General features: G+C 40.0%; 1 long non-coding RNA gene across 2 annotated transcripts in view; it reads left to right on the top strand.

The window, feature by feature from the left end:
- Positions 1-15,000, top strand: part of LOC128698430 (uncharacterized) — a 78,044-nt gene that overhangs the window by 35,876 nt on the left and 27,168 nt on the right. Inside the window, exon 3 of one of the 2 annotated variants that reach the window (XR_008408466.2) lies at positions 4,930-5,096. The exons of the other annotated variant lie outside the window; for it this stretch is intronic. This is a non-coding gene — a long non-coding RNA (uncharacterized lncRNA). The remainder of the gene's footprint in view (positions 1-4,929; positions 5,097-15,000) is intronic. 2 annotated transcript variants of the gene reach the window in all.

Here is a 15,000-nt window from a genome sequence, read left to right as displayed (position 1 = left end):
TAGAAACAAAAGTGTGATTTATTGCTGTTGTTTACTTGGCTGGTGGTTACAAAAGTTGTGAGGAACAATTTCGATAAAGTAAGAATACCCTCTGGGAAATTAATTGTTGTCATCCCATTATTGATAGTATCAAATGATTGGTGCCGTCACACGACTGGTGCTCTCACATGGCTGGTGCTCTCGCATGATTGGTGCTCTCACATGATTGGTGCTCTCACATGATTGGTGCTCTCACATGATTGGTGCTCTCATATGACTGATGCTCTCACATGACTGATGCTCTCACGTGACTGGTGGTCTCATATGACTGGTGCTCTCAAATGACTGGTGCTCTCAAATGACTGGTGTTCTCAATTGACTGGTACTCTCACATGACTGGTGCTCTCAAATGACTGGTGCTCTCACATGACTGGTGCTCTCACATGACTGGTGCTCTCACATGACTGGTGCTCTCACGTGACTGGTGCTCTCACGTGACTGGTGCTCTCGCATGATTGGTGCTCACATGACTGGTGGTCTCACATGACTGGTGGTCTCACATGACTGGTGCTCTCGCATGACTGGTGCTCTCGCATGACTGGTGCTCTCGCATGACTGGTGCTCTCGCATGACTGGTGCTCTCGCATGACTGGTGCTCACACATGACTGGTGCTCTCGCATGACTGGTGCTCTCGCATGACTGGTGCTCTCGCATGACTGGTGGTCTCACATGACTGATGCTCTAACGTGACTGGTGCTCTCACGTGATTGGTAAAATGAGTGGTACAATGACTGGTACAATAATATATCAAAACGACAGAGCTCTAAGGTTGATATGAGCAATTAGTGAATATTTCAGGTCTTTTTTTCAGCAAACTGTATTACCCTTGTGGGTTTAGCGCCTAGTTTGGATGATTAATAATAATAATAATCAGGTCTTTCTCAGACTTAAATATGCTTGGAATAACAAGGCCGCTATCCTCCTGGATACTAACATCAGATATACTTTAATCCTTAGGAAGGGGAATACTAAGCTCTCAGTTTACAAACACTTAAAGGTATATACCTCTCGGTTTATGTACTCGGACAGATGGATACCTCAGTGTATATACTCTGAAAGATATATTCCTCTGGGTATGTTCTAAGCCATGAAGAATGAGCCCCGAGTTAGGGAACTCATAACTCAGATCAGTTATTTGGGGCAGCCAAAAGATTTAAAGCTGTGTTCCCATAAATGTCACTTATTGTTCATATATTTGCTTCTTGGCTTGTGTTAACACATGTTCTGAGAAATATATACCTCTCGGTATTTCCTCTTTGTCTCTCTCTCTCTCTCTCTCTCTCTCTCTCTATATATATATATATATATATATATATATATATATATATATATATATATATATATATATATATATATATATATATATATATATATATAAATGTCGTGCCGAATATGTAAAACTGGTCAATTATCAAGAACTCATTTAAAATTAGGTCCTTTCTAAAAATTTCTCTTATACGTTTGAAGATATATTTTTTTTAATTAATGTTAATGTAAAAATTTTTAATTTTGCACCAAAAGAACCCTACAAAACTTGCTTAACCTTATTTATAAAAAGCGCAATTTATTTTAGCCTAATCCTACTGAATATATTTTAAATACGTTTACGATAATTTAATACTAAACAAACACAATGAAATATATTTTTTCGTAATGTTTAGAATGACTTTTGCGAAATTATTGCATACACAAATTTTCACTTGTCCTATATGGCAAGAGGAGCCTTGGTATTTAAGCCAAGATCGCAAGTTCGGCACGACATTATATATATATATATATATATATATATATATATATATATATATATATATATATATATATATATATATATATATCTCAGTGTGATGGGTCTGCTGGTTTAGACGTGTGCCAGTCACCTATATGGGAAATATTAGGAGAAAGTCGCTCGAGAGATGTGCACTCACAAAGCGCGAGCTCTCACTTACAGAGCTTACACGCAATAACATAAATGCAGCAGCCTTTTCCATAATAGAGCTGTCAGAAGCGGATTGTTTTTGAGTCAACCTAACAGCTTATCTCGTGTTCGCTGAGTGTATCCCACGTGTATGTGGCAGTAGTGTAGCTGGGATCATCCACCTCCACCAGAATGCGAACATGTTCCGGTAGAATTTCCTTTCCCTGATGGCTGATCCATTGGAGGAGGATAAGAAGCCTGGTAAAGCAATCCTGGAGGCAGTACAGAGGCCCAGTCTGTCCATTCTGAGTGGAAGTATGGCTTGCTCCCACTGCAATTTCTCTAGGGAAAGGTTTAGGACGTTTTCGAGAATTGATTTTAAGAGGAAGTTATGCTCTCCCAGTTCGGAGCTGACAAAGGATAGAGAGCATCGTCAAAGTTAGGTTCTGGAGGTATAGACCTTTGGTAAGGAGATAGGCTTCATAGGCATCACCTGCTTGATATTAGAGACTATTTTCTCCGTGATCATACAATTCCATTAAACCCAAGTGGGGCACCAAGATTAACGGAAGCGGGATTAACGACATTGACTCCTTCCAGGGCAGCTGGATGGTGCTCGCTGGAGCACACCATTTCATATTTCGAATGGTTTAGGGGGAGAGCTATATTCTCTGTGTAGTACCCGCTAGTGTACCATCGTCCAAGAACCAGATATTGAACTCGCCGGTCAGGTCCTCTGTAACCTTTATGATGACCAGGCAGAAAATGAGAGAGGCGAGAGGGTTCTCCCTGCTGGACACTTTCACGCGAGTCCGAGAAAATCTCTAAAATGTTTTTAAAAAAATCAATAAATACGACAGTTATAAAAACAGAACACAAGTACTTGAGCACATTCAAGAATTTACACACATCTTGTGCTCATTAATTTTCGTAATATCTTCATACTGTTTTTACTGTTGTATCATTGTTCTATTTTTTCCGCTGTGATATCGTAGTTTTTTTGTTTGTCACAATGAAATCTCGTTCTGTGTTTTTTCAATGTGATATTTTTGTTTCTGTTGGCTTTTCACTATTGTAATTATCGTAGTGTCTTCGTTCAGTTATACCAATGTGGTATCTTACCTTCTGTTATTTCAGTGTGGTATCTTACGTTCTATTATTAATATCAGTGTGGTATCTTACGTTCTGTTATTAATATCTATGTGGTGTCTTACGTTCTGTTATTAATATCAGTGTGGTATCTTACGTTCTGTTATAAATATCAGTGTGGTATCTTACGTTCTGTTATAAATATCAGTGTGGTATCTTACGTTCTGTTATAAATATCAGTGTGGTATCTTACGTTCTGTTATCAGTGTGGTATCTTACGCTCTGTTTGCAATTTATTGTGGTATCTCCTATACAAGACTGTGTGTAGAAGTGCAGGCATCTACGTGTGGGTGAGGTAGTGAGGTTGTTATAAAGATTATCTCAGCATCAACAGTGAACAAAAGGTGAAGGAGAGTCAAGGGGAACAAGTGTTCAGGAGAGTACAAATCAATAAGGTGACGAGAGGGGAGCTGAGTGAACGAGGGGACATAATGGGAGTTGAGTGGACAGGTGTAAGGGAAGGCTAGACTAGACGATGTGTTTTATTTTTCTTGAAAGGGTTACAGGTGCACGTAAGCTAAAACAGGATACGTAATTGTGAAGGGACACTCTCTAAGCATGTCAGGGTGACTGTTTACCAAAGGGGTGCGTTGATGCTGGTGAAAAGCTCTTGATCCTAAGAACTGGAGCTACCTTACCCTTTTTCAGATAAAACTTGATTATCTCTCATTCCGATGCTACTTTGTAACCCTGTTAGGTAGCAAATCAAACAGTAGATATGCCTAACGATATTGTAATAACACAATTGCAAACAAACCACGTTCCGCGGTTGATTTGCAATCGTGGTTTGAAAACCGTGGAACGTGGTAAGTAAACATGCGACTTTAGGTGCTTGCTTGGCATATGAAATATTCTGGTCTCGAACGATACAATTATTTGTACGAAGATGAGGAGGTATGTAAACTTTAATGCCTTTTAGGACGTTCTGGCAATCTCAGAACAGTATCAGGATTGGAAAACGTAAAGTGCTTGGAGAAGCTTAAAGTTGTATTAAAGGCATGATGAAGAATACAAGTCTGTATAACAAAAACTGAGAAGACTTTTTGGTCCTTCCTAGACTACATGCTAATCACATCTGGGAACATGTGAAATCACCATTAAGTCGTGCTTAATGGTGATTTCACATGTTGGCTGTAGCATCAATAGATGATTTTTCTATAAAGTGGAGATAAGTCCCTCGAGGACTTATGTGAACAGTTAGTGTAAATATTTCATTGGGTTGACTGACTCTTGAAACCTGCATTCGTTGCTCACCGGTTTCTCCGTGCTGAAAAAGAAAAACATTAGATTTTACAAAGGAGGATGACAAAGTTGACTCCATGTATCAGAAATCTTCCATATGAGGATAGGCTGAAGGCCCTGAATTTGCACTCTCTAGAAAACCGTAGAATTAGGGTTGATATGATTGAGGTGTATAAATGGTAAACAGAAATGGATAAAGGGGATGTAAATAGCGTGCTGAAAATATCTAGCCTAGACAGGACTCGCAGCAATGGCTTTAAGTTGGAAAAATTCAGATTCAGTAAGGATATAAGAAAGCACTGGTTTGGTAATGGAGTTGTGGATGAGTGGAACAAACTCCCGAGTACCGTCATAGAAGCTAAGACCTTGTGTAGTTTTAAAAATAGGTTAAATAATTACACGAGTAGGTGCGGGTGAGTGTGAGCTTGACCCGAGTTCTAGCTACCTGCTACTAGGTCAGATGCCGTGCTCCTTTAAGTGAACGTGACCTGGCCTGACTAGGTTAAGGCATTGGATTAAGCCGGTAGGAGAACTGGACCTGCCTCGCTGCCTGCTGCAGTGTTCCTTCTTATGTTCTTTTCAGCAGATAAGTTTCGATGTCCTTGGCATGCAGTATAGGTCTTCACCGAGATGAACGCAGTGTTGCTGGAAGATCGCAAGGCTATGCTGCTGGATGATTCACGTGAATACAGACACAAAGAATGTTTTTGAGCAGTGTGCCTGGGAACCAGTTTGATAAACATACATACGGTAAGTAAAGTCAAAAGGAGGTCTTGTGTACATTGTACTTATCCTGATAGGTGGACAGATGTTTTTTTTTTCTCCTGACACTTGCGCCAACATGTGTTCCCTCGCCTTTGTCGCACTGTATAAACATACCAAATCCTGTGAACTTCGAAAAGATTTCCATAAAATAAGTTGGTATACAAGATCCCAAAAATCATAGATCAACTTTTTCAGTACGATAATGCACTTTGTCATACATTTAACTCTTCGTAAAATATTGACAATGGCATGATTGTAGATGCAAATGTTAATGTGGCTAAATGTCTGAGAATTAGAGTTAAAATGTCACTGTTATTCTAAAAATAACTTTATGACTCTGTTGACAAAATATTTTGACAGATAACAACCATGGAAACTAAAAGTTATAAAATTTGGCGAGGGAGTGAAATAGGGGATGACGCAGAATTTATCATTAGCACACGTGAGATATGAGCTATTGATAAATTCTGCGCCAGTCACCGTAAGTTAACCATCAGTTTGCAAGACAATGCAACATTTTGCAACATGTTAAATTCAGCTTTAATAAAGACGCACCATACATAGAACATTTTGACCTTGATAAAATCTTCCTAATAAAATAATGGCCAAAAATATATTCACTAGATGAGAAACATAAGTTCAGACGTTTTGAACCACTTAAAAATTCATATTAGAATCACATTTTGTCTACCCTTTTCGTGGCGGCCATTTTGGATTTCCACAAATACTGCGTCATCCTTAATACTGTAAGGGGGTATTGACCGGATCCTGTATCATGGAGGCTTATCGACGCTTTGTGTAGCTATTATGCTTAAACCCAACTAACCAGTCAACCATTTATACATAACAACAATAACAGCAAGTAATTATTTAGCTGAAAAATAATTTTTAAATGAACTGTGTTATCACACACTTTCGATTAAGAAGGGAGAAAACTCTACGGTCAGAAGCTGCCACGTTTCACTTTACTTAATGCCGCCAGCAGTTCCAGAGGATCACGAATGATCTCTATAACATCGCCTGGATACTACCAAGTATATCGGATATAGGAGTACACTGATTATATGTGAGTTATTGAGTATTATTATTGGGTTATGAGATAACCGGGTTTCGTATTTGGTAACCTTGATGCCGGTGAGGTGCTCTTGATTCAACGAAGCCTCCCAGTTTTCCAGGTATTTGTGATCTCATACAGGTTTAGCGATTAGTTATTACTCAAGAATTTTCTGAGTGTGTACTGGAATAACTAAGTGAAACTAGTGCATCCATTTTCATTTATACACACATATACGTACATACGCCAGAATGTTTGAGATGGGACACAGGAACAAGGGACACACTTGAAAGTTAAGGCTCGGATGAGTGAAGTAGTGGAGGCAGGATCCATTCATAGCTTTAAGAAGAGGTACGATAATACTCTTAGAGCAGGGAGAGAGTAGATGTAGCAGCGATCAGCGAAGTGGCGGTGCCAGAAACTAGGACTCAACCCCTGCAACCACAAATAGATGATTGCAAATAGGTGATTCTCTCTCTCTCTCTCTCTCTCTCTCTCTCGCGCGCGCGCGCGCACACACACACACACACACACACACACACACACACACACACACACACACACACACACACACACACACACACACACACACACACACACACACACGTACACGTACGTCTCTTCCTAGCGAAGGAACTGTGCAAACCTATATCAATAATCTACATGTCCCTGGAGAAGGGAAGCATAGCGGACACCTGGAAGACTGCAAATGTTATCTGAATATGCAAGCAGGGTGACAAACAAAAGTTACTAAATTATAGGCCATTATCACTGAAATGTACTATATACTATCCAGAGTAGTGGAAAGGAAAGCCAGGATAAGATTTGTTGAACATCTGGAAAGACGGGGCTCTTATTTTACTGGAAACCTTCACGGATTTAGGGAACGTGAGTCTTGCCTCACTAATTTACCCGAGTTCTTCAAAATAATAGGAGAAATCAAGCAAGAATGGAGAGGATGGGTTGACTGCAGATTCTTGGAGTGTAGGAAAGCATTTGACACTGTATCCAACCAGAGAGGGATTCACATATTAGAGTACTCGGGGAAACCACGTGAAGACCGACAGACGCTCAAGGATAATTAACGAACAGAAGACAGTGTTTTGGTGAGAGCAGATGTCTGAGGATGGGAAAGTGTAGCATGTTGGGTTGCGAGAGGATCAGTTATAGGGAATTTATTGTTTGTACTGAACTTGCATGACCTGCCAGCAGGGAATGACTCGTATGTTTCATTGTTTACTGATAACTTAAAACTATTGAGAGGAATATAAGTGGAAGAGGATAGGAAGGGATACAGGTAGATCTGGGCAAACTGCAAAAACGGGTAAACGAGTGGTTACTGAAGTTCAGGTCAAATAAGGGCAATGTTATGAAATTAGAGAATGGAGAGAAGTGACCTTATTCGAAATACAGCTTCAGAGGCGAGAAATTGCAAGTATCACACAAGGATCTTTGAGTGAACACATCGCCTCAGATGCACATAAGTCCCATAACATCTCCTGTGCCAAAGGAAATAATATGTAATCTCAGAACTACTTTCACAAACCTCAGTAAGCACTCTTTTAGGATTATCTACTTGACATATGTTATGCCTATCATGGAGTATGCAACACCTCGATGGAGCCCTCACCTGATCAGACATATATGAAAACTGCAAAAGTTCTACGGGTTTGCAACATTAGTCCCAGAGCTGACCTACACACAAACAATCTCTCATCTCTCAAACACTACTAGACCTACAATCAATGATACACAGTCTCTCTCATTTCTCACACTACTAGACTTACAAATAAACCATATTATAAATAAATAAATACAAAAAAACTGGAATCTCTGAAAAAGGGAGAATCTACGGGAAATATATCTGCTTTGGATGTGATGCTGTATAAGACATAACGCTGCTGTCAACACAATGCCTGGATATTGCTAAGGTGGCGCAGCGCATCGCCACACTCAGCTGCCTCTCTGATACGCCTGGCTGAGTTCTTTGGCATTAAGGGTGGTGAGAATCCCAGAGCAGCGAGGTAATAATATGAGGGTTGGTGCCGGTGTTGTTCTTCTAAGGTTTCTGGTTGAAACTCTACTGTCTGGCATGCTGACGATGTGTTTACGTGTTCTTAAGTTTAGGAGCTGGAGTAACCCTACGCGTTCTTGGATCACTTCCGACTGTCTTGCGTTTTCCAGAAGCTGCATTTTTTTTCCTGTATTTAGCGCCTCCCCTTGAATTTTAAGAAAATGACTGAGTTTTTAACACTGACACTACGCCCATATTGATGACCACATACAGGTAAGCACTGAGTCAGAGAAGAAAATGTATCAGGTATTAATTTATATAGTCCAAACTCTTAATTCGAAATTTCTACTTCTAAATTTTGTTAATTTGCTGAAATTGGTTTAAAAGGAATTTCTCTGTGAGTCCCTTAGTTGACGGACTTGTAACATCGTTTAAATGCTCAAAGCGGTATCCCACCAAGGCAGGGTGGCTCAAAAAGAAAAACAAAAGTTTCTCTTTTTAAATTTGGTAATTTATACAGGAGAAGAGGTTACTAGCCCCTTGCTCCCGGCATTATAGTCGCCTCTTACAACACGCATGGCTTACGGAGGAGGAATTCTGTTCCACTTCCCCATGGAGGTAAGAGAAAATAAACAAGAACAAGAAAGGAAATAGCAGAAAACCCAGAGGGGTGTGTGTATACATATGCTTGTACATGTATGTGTAGTGTGACCTACGTGCAAGTAGAAGTAGCAAGACGTACCTGAAATCTTGCATATTTATAAGACAGAAAAAAGACACCAGCAGTCCTACCATCATGTAAAACAATTACAGGTTTCTGTTTTACACTCACTTGGCAGGACGGTAGTACCTCCCTGGGTGGTTGCTGTCTACCAACCTACTATATATATATATATATATATTATATTCCACACTGGAATGTTTGAGCTAAAATTTCAACTTGTTGTAATGTCTGGGCTAAAACGGTATCAGACAAGCTGGTGCCACTAGTGTAGCTGGTGCCACTAGTGTAGCTGGTGTCACTAGCGTAGCTGGTGCCACTAGTGTAGCTGGTGCCACTAGTGTAGCTGGTGCTACTAGCGTAGCAGGTGTCACTAGCGTAGCAGATGCCACTAGCGTATCAGGTGCCACTAGCGTAGCTGTTGCCACTAGCGTAGCTGTTGCCACTAGCGTAGCTGGTGCCACTAGCGTAGCTGGTGCCACTAGTGTAGCTGGTGCCACTAGTGTAGCTGGTGCCACTAGTGTAGCTGGTGCCACTAGTGTAGCTGGGACCACTAGTGTAGCTGGGACCACTAGTGTAGCTGGGACCACTAGTGTAGCTGGGACCACTAGTGTAGCTGGGACCACTAGTCTAGCTGGGACCACTAGTGTACCTGGTGCCACTAGCGTAGCAGGTGCCACTAGCGTAGCTGGTGCCACTAGTGTAGCTGGGACCACTAGTGTAGCTGGGACCACTAGTGTAGCTGGGACCACTAGCTGGGACCACTAGTGTAGCTGGGACCACTAGCTGGGACCACTAGTGTAGCTGGGACCACTAGCTGGGACCACTAGTGTAGCTGGGACCACTAGCTGGGACCACTAGCTGGGACCACTAGTGTAGCTGGGACCACTAGTGTAGCTGGGACCACTAGCTGGGACCACTAGTGTAGCTGGGACCACTAGTGTAGCTGGGACCACTAGTGTAGCAGGGACCACTAGTGTAGCTGGGACCACTACTGTAGCTGGGGCCACTAGCTGGGACCACTAGTGTAGCTGGGACCACTAGTGTAGCTGGGACCACTAGTGTAGCTGGGACCACTAGTGTAGCTGGGACCACTAGTGTAACTGGGACCACTAGTGTAGCTGGGACCACTAGTGTAACTGGGACCACTAGTGTAGCTGGGACCACTAGTGTAACTGGGACCACTAGTGTAGCTGGGACCACTAGTGTAACTGGGACCACTAGTGTAACTGGGACCACTAGTGTAGCTGGGACCACTAGTGTAACTGGGACCACTAGTGTAGCTAGGACCACTAGTGTAGCTGGGACCACTAGTGTAACTGGGACTATTCATTATCAAAGAATGAATCATTGTAAACAAAACAATGAATATCGACATTATATACAAGGCGCCAGAGAGCCCCCAAGAGTGATGTGAGGGAGACGGGGGGAGGGTGACGGGGGGAGGGGGAGGGAGACGTGGGGAGGGAGACGTGGGGAGGGAGACGGGGGGAGGGAGACGGGGGGAGGGGGAGGGAGACGGGGGGAGGGAGAGGGAGATGGGAGGAGGGAGAGGGTGATGGGGGGAGGGAGAGGGAGATGGGAGGAGGGAGAGGGTGATGGGGGCAAGACGGGGGGAGGGGGAGGGAGATGGGGATGGAGATGGAGATGGTGGGAGAGGGGGGAAAGCGAGAGAGGGGCAGGAAGATGGAGGATGGGGTGGATGGGGAGGGAGAGAGGGGAGGAAGGAGGGGGAGATAGAGAGAGAGAGAGAGAGAGAGAGAGAGAGAGACAAACCTTCCTATGTCTGAGATACTTCCTAATAGGTCATGGATATATAAAAATAAACTAAGGTTACACTCTTTTATGATTTCTTAATTCTAAATTCATATGCAATTATGCTAATTTTTTCAGATAGTTTCCGAGAAATATTGTGAGTTTTGCAAATTTTTATATATCAGAAAAAATATCATGACCATTAACACTGTTTCGAAAGTTTCGGTTTTTATGTGTTATCCTCATCCATAAACCCATAATTCTGAATCCTCTTTATCTGGATTTCTTTTACATATATATATATATATATATATATATATATATATGTCGTGCCGAATAGGCAGAACTTGCGATCTTGGCTTAAATAGCAACGCTCATCTTGCCATATAGGACAAGTGAAAAATTGTGTATGCAATAATTTCGCCAAAATCATTCTGAACCTAACGAAAAAAATATATTTCACTGTGTTTGTTTAGTATTAAATTACTGTAAACAAATCTAAAATATATTTAGTTGGGTTAGGGTAAAATAAATTGTTCTTGTTATAATAAGGTTAGGTAAGTTTTCTAAGTTCCTTTTGGTGCAAAATTATAAATTTTTACATCAACATTAATGAAAAAAATATATCTTTAAACATATAATAGAAAATTTTAGAATGGACTTAATTTTAAATGAGTTCTTGCTAATTGACCAGTTTTACATATTCGGCACGACATATATATATATAATAGTGTGTGTGTGTGTGTGTGTGTGTGTCTGTGTGTGTGTGTGTGTGTGTGTGTGTGTGTGTGCAAAACAACCACTGTGAAAGAATAGAGAAGTTCCAAGCGCTTTCGTGAGTAGTCACGAAAGCGCTTGGAACTTCTCTATTCTTTCACAGTGGTTGTTTTCCATATTCTAAAATCACTTGTTTACTGTGATCTTATTGCATATATATATATATATATATATATATATATATATATATATATATATATATATATATATATATATATATATATATATATATATATATATATATACTTTTTTGGCTGTGATCCATTTTTTATGGTGGAAGGTAAAGCAGCACCTTAATCCAATTTTAGATTCCTCTATATCCAATCCGAAGAATTTAGTTTTCTTATATATGTTCAAAACAACTTTAGCATTCCTTATATTTTAGGTATGATTCAAATAATTGTAGATTTGTAGTTAGCTACATCAACTAATTCTGGATTTTTGTAGATTAGTTGAAAATAATTCTGAATTTCAATAGATATTAAAATTACGCTTTATCTTCATATAATTGGTCGAGATATCTTTTTTGTGTTTAGATCCCATTGAAGCAACTCTTGAATCTTGTATAATCTGATCCAAGCAACTATGCATTTTGTGTAATCTGATCCAAGCAACTATGCATTTTGTGTAATCTGATCCAAGCAACTATGCATTTTGTGTAATCTGATCCAAGCAACTATGCATTTTGTGTAATCTGATCCAAGCAACTATGCATTTTGTATAATCTGATCCAAGTAACTATGCATTTTGTATAATCTGATCCAAGCAACTATGCATTTTGTATAATCTGATCCAAGTAACTATGCATTTTGTATAATCTGATCCAAGCAACTATGCATTTTGTATAATCTGATCCAAGCAACTATGCATTTTGTATAATCTGATCCAAGCAACTATGCATTTTGTATAATCTGATCCAAGCAACTATGCATTTTGTATAATCTGATCCAAGCAACTATGCATTTTGTATAATCTGATCCAAGCAATTATGCATTTTGTATAATCTGATCCAAGCAATTATGCATTTTGTATAATCTGATCCAAGCAACTATGCATTTTGTATAATCTGATCCAAGCAACTATGCATTTTGTATAATCTGATCCAAGCAACTATGCATTTTGTATAATCTGATCCAAGCAACTATGCATTTTGTATAATCTGATCCAAGTAACTATGCATTTTGTATAATCTGATCCAAGTAACTATGCATTTTGTATAATCTGATCCAAGCAACTATGCATTTTGTATAATCTGATCCAAGTAACTATGCATTTTGTATAATCTGATCCAAGTAACTATGCATTTTGTATAATCTGATCCAAGTAACTATGCATTTTGTATAATCTGATCCAAGCAACTATGCATTTTGTATAATCTGATCCAAGCAACTATGCATTTTGTATAATCTGATCCAAGCAACTATGCATTTTGTATAATCTGATCCAAGTAACTATGCATTTTGTATAATCTGATCCAAGCAACTATGCATTTTGTATAATCTGATCCAAGCAACTATGAATTTTGTATAATCTGATCCAAGCAACTATGCATTTTGTATAATCTGATCCAAGCAACTATGCATTTTGTATAATCTGATCCAAGTAACTATGCATTTTGTATAATCTGATCCAAGCAACTATGCATTCTATGTAAATCTGATCCAATCATCTTTGAATTTCTACAAGCTTGATATAAACACCTACGTATTTTTTAGAGATATACCTCTGCTTTGTATATATTTGATTCAGTCGACTATGTAACTTAATACGTCTGTAAATAATTACACATTTTTTCGGACATTAAAAATACTATACTGTATGGCTCAGAAACAAGAATCTTTATATCTAAAGACCTGACCCAGGATCCGATCCAAGCAGTTTCAGGTCGAAGATTGAGACACTTATGCAGCATATGGGAATCTTTATTCAGGAAACGTTTCGCCACACAGTGGCTTCATCAGTCCAATACAAAGAGGAAGGTGTAAGGAGAGGAGGAGAATGAGGTAATCAGTCCCTCAACCTGGAGTTGATGGACTGAACACATCGACTCCAGGTTGAGGGACTGATTACCTCATTCTCCTCCTCTCCTTACACCTTCCTCTTTGTATTGGACTGATGAAGCCACTGTGTGGCGAAACGTTTCCTGAATAAAGATTCCCATATGCTGCATAAGTGTCTCAATCTTCAACTTGTCGGTTTTTCAAACCATTCATCACAGTTTCAGGTCGCCATAGATCTGGAAATATAAACACATATGCAGTATAATGTGATCCTTTATTGACAACGTTTCGCCCACACAGTGGGATTTTTCAAGTCACAAACGGATCTACCTGGGGTGGAAGGTACGCGAGTGTGGGCGAAACGTTGTCAATAAAGGATCATATTATACTGCATATGTAACAAAAAAGGCACAATACCGTGACTGGAACGATACACAAATAACCCGCACATAAAAGAGAGAAGCTTACGACGACGTTTCGGTCCGACTTCGACCATTGACAAAGTCACACTGTGACTTTGTCAATGGTCCAAGTCGGACCGAAACGTCGTCGTAAGCTTCTCTCTTTTATGTGCGGGTTATTTGTGTATACTGCATATGTTTATATTTCCCTTGTGTCGGTATTTTATACCATTTATTTCCGCCATAGATCTCCAAACAACACCAGATATCTGCAACACTGTGTTACAACTCACAAGACTAACATAGAACACTTCCAGAGAAGATTACTAAAGTGTGTTCTATCTCCAGAAACATTATGCCTTTTCATGCCTTCCTTAACTCAATTTTCTGAGAGTTTATTGCCTTCCTTGAGGCATTAGTGGATGATCTGGTCCATCTTAGGACCTTTAAAGACCATAAAGGTCGACCAGATGCTATAATCAGCTGATCTGGTCCATCTTAGGACCTTTAAAGACCATAAAGGTCGAGATGCTATAATCAGCTGATCTGGTCCATCTTAGGACCTTTAAAGACCATAAAGGTCGACCAGATGCTATAATCAGCTGATCTGGTCCATCTTAGGACCTTTAAAGACCATAAAGGTCGACTAGATCCTATAATCAGCTGATCTGGTCCATCTTAGGACCTTTAAAGGCCATAAAGGTCGACCAGATGCTGTAATCAGCTGATCTGGTCCATCTTAGGACCTTTAAAGATCATAAAGGTCGACCAGATGCTATAATCAGCTGATCTGGTCCATCTTAGGACCTTTAAAGACCATAAAGGTCGACTAGATGCTATAATCAGCTGATCTGGTCCATCTTAGGACCTTTAAAGACCATAAAGGTCGACCAGATGCTGTAATCAGCTGATCTGGTCCATCTTAGGACCTTTAAAGATCATAAAGGTCGACCAGATGCTATAATCAGCTGATCTGGTCCATCTTAGGACCTTTAAAGACCATAAAGGTCGACCAGATGCTATAATCAGCTGATCTGGTCCATCTTAGGACCTTTAAAGACCATAAAGGTCGACCAGATGCTATAATCAGCTGATCTGGTCCATCTTAGGACCTTTAAAGATCATAAAGGTCGACCAGATGCTATAATCAGCTGATCTGGTCCATCT

The sequence above is a fragment of the Cherax quadricarinatus genome, chromosome 88 (genome assembly GCF_038502225.1).
Source record: "Cherax quadricarinatus isolate ZL_2023a chromosome 88, ASM3850222v1, whole genome shotgun sequence".
In the NCBI taxonomy this organism is placed as follows: domain Eukaryota; kingdom Metazoa; phylum Arthropoda; class Malacostraca; order Decapoda; family Parastacidae; genus Cherax; species Cherax quadricarinatus.
The sequence above is the reverse complement of the archived record's forward strand: the minus strand, read 5'-3'. Positions and strand labels throughout refer to the sequence as shown.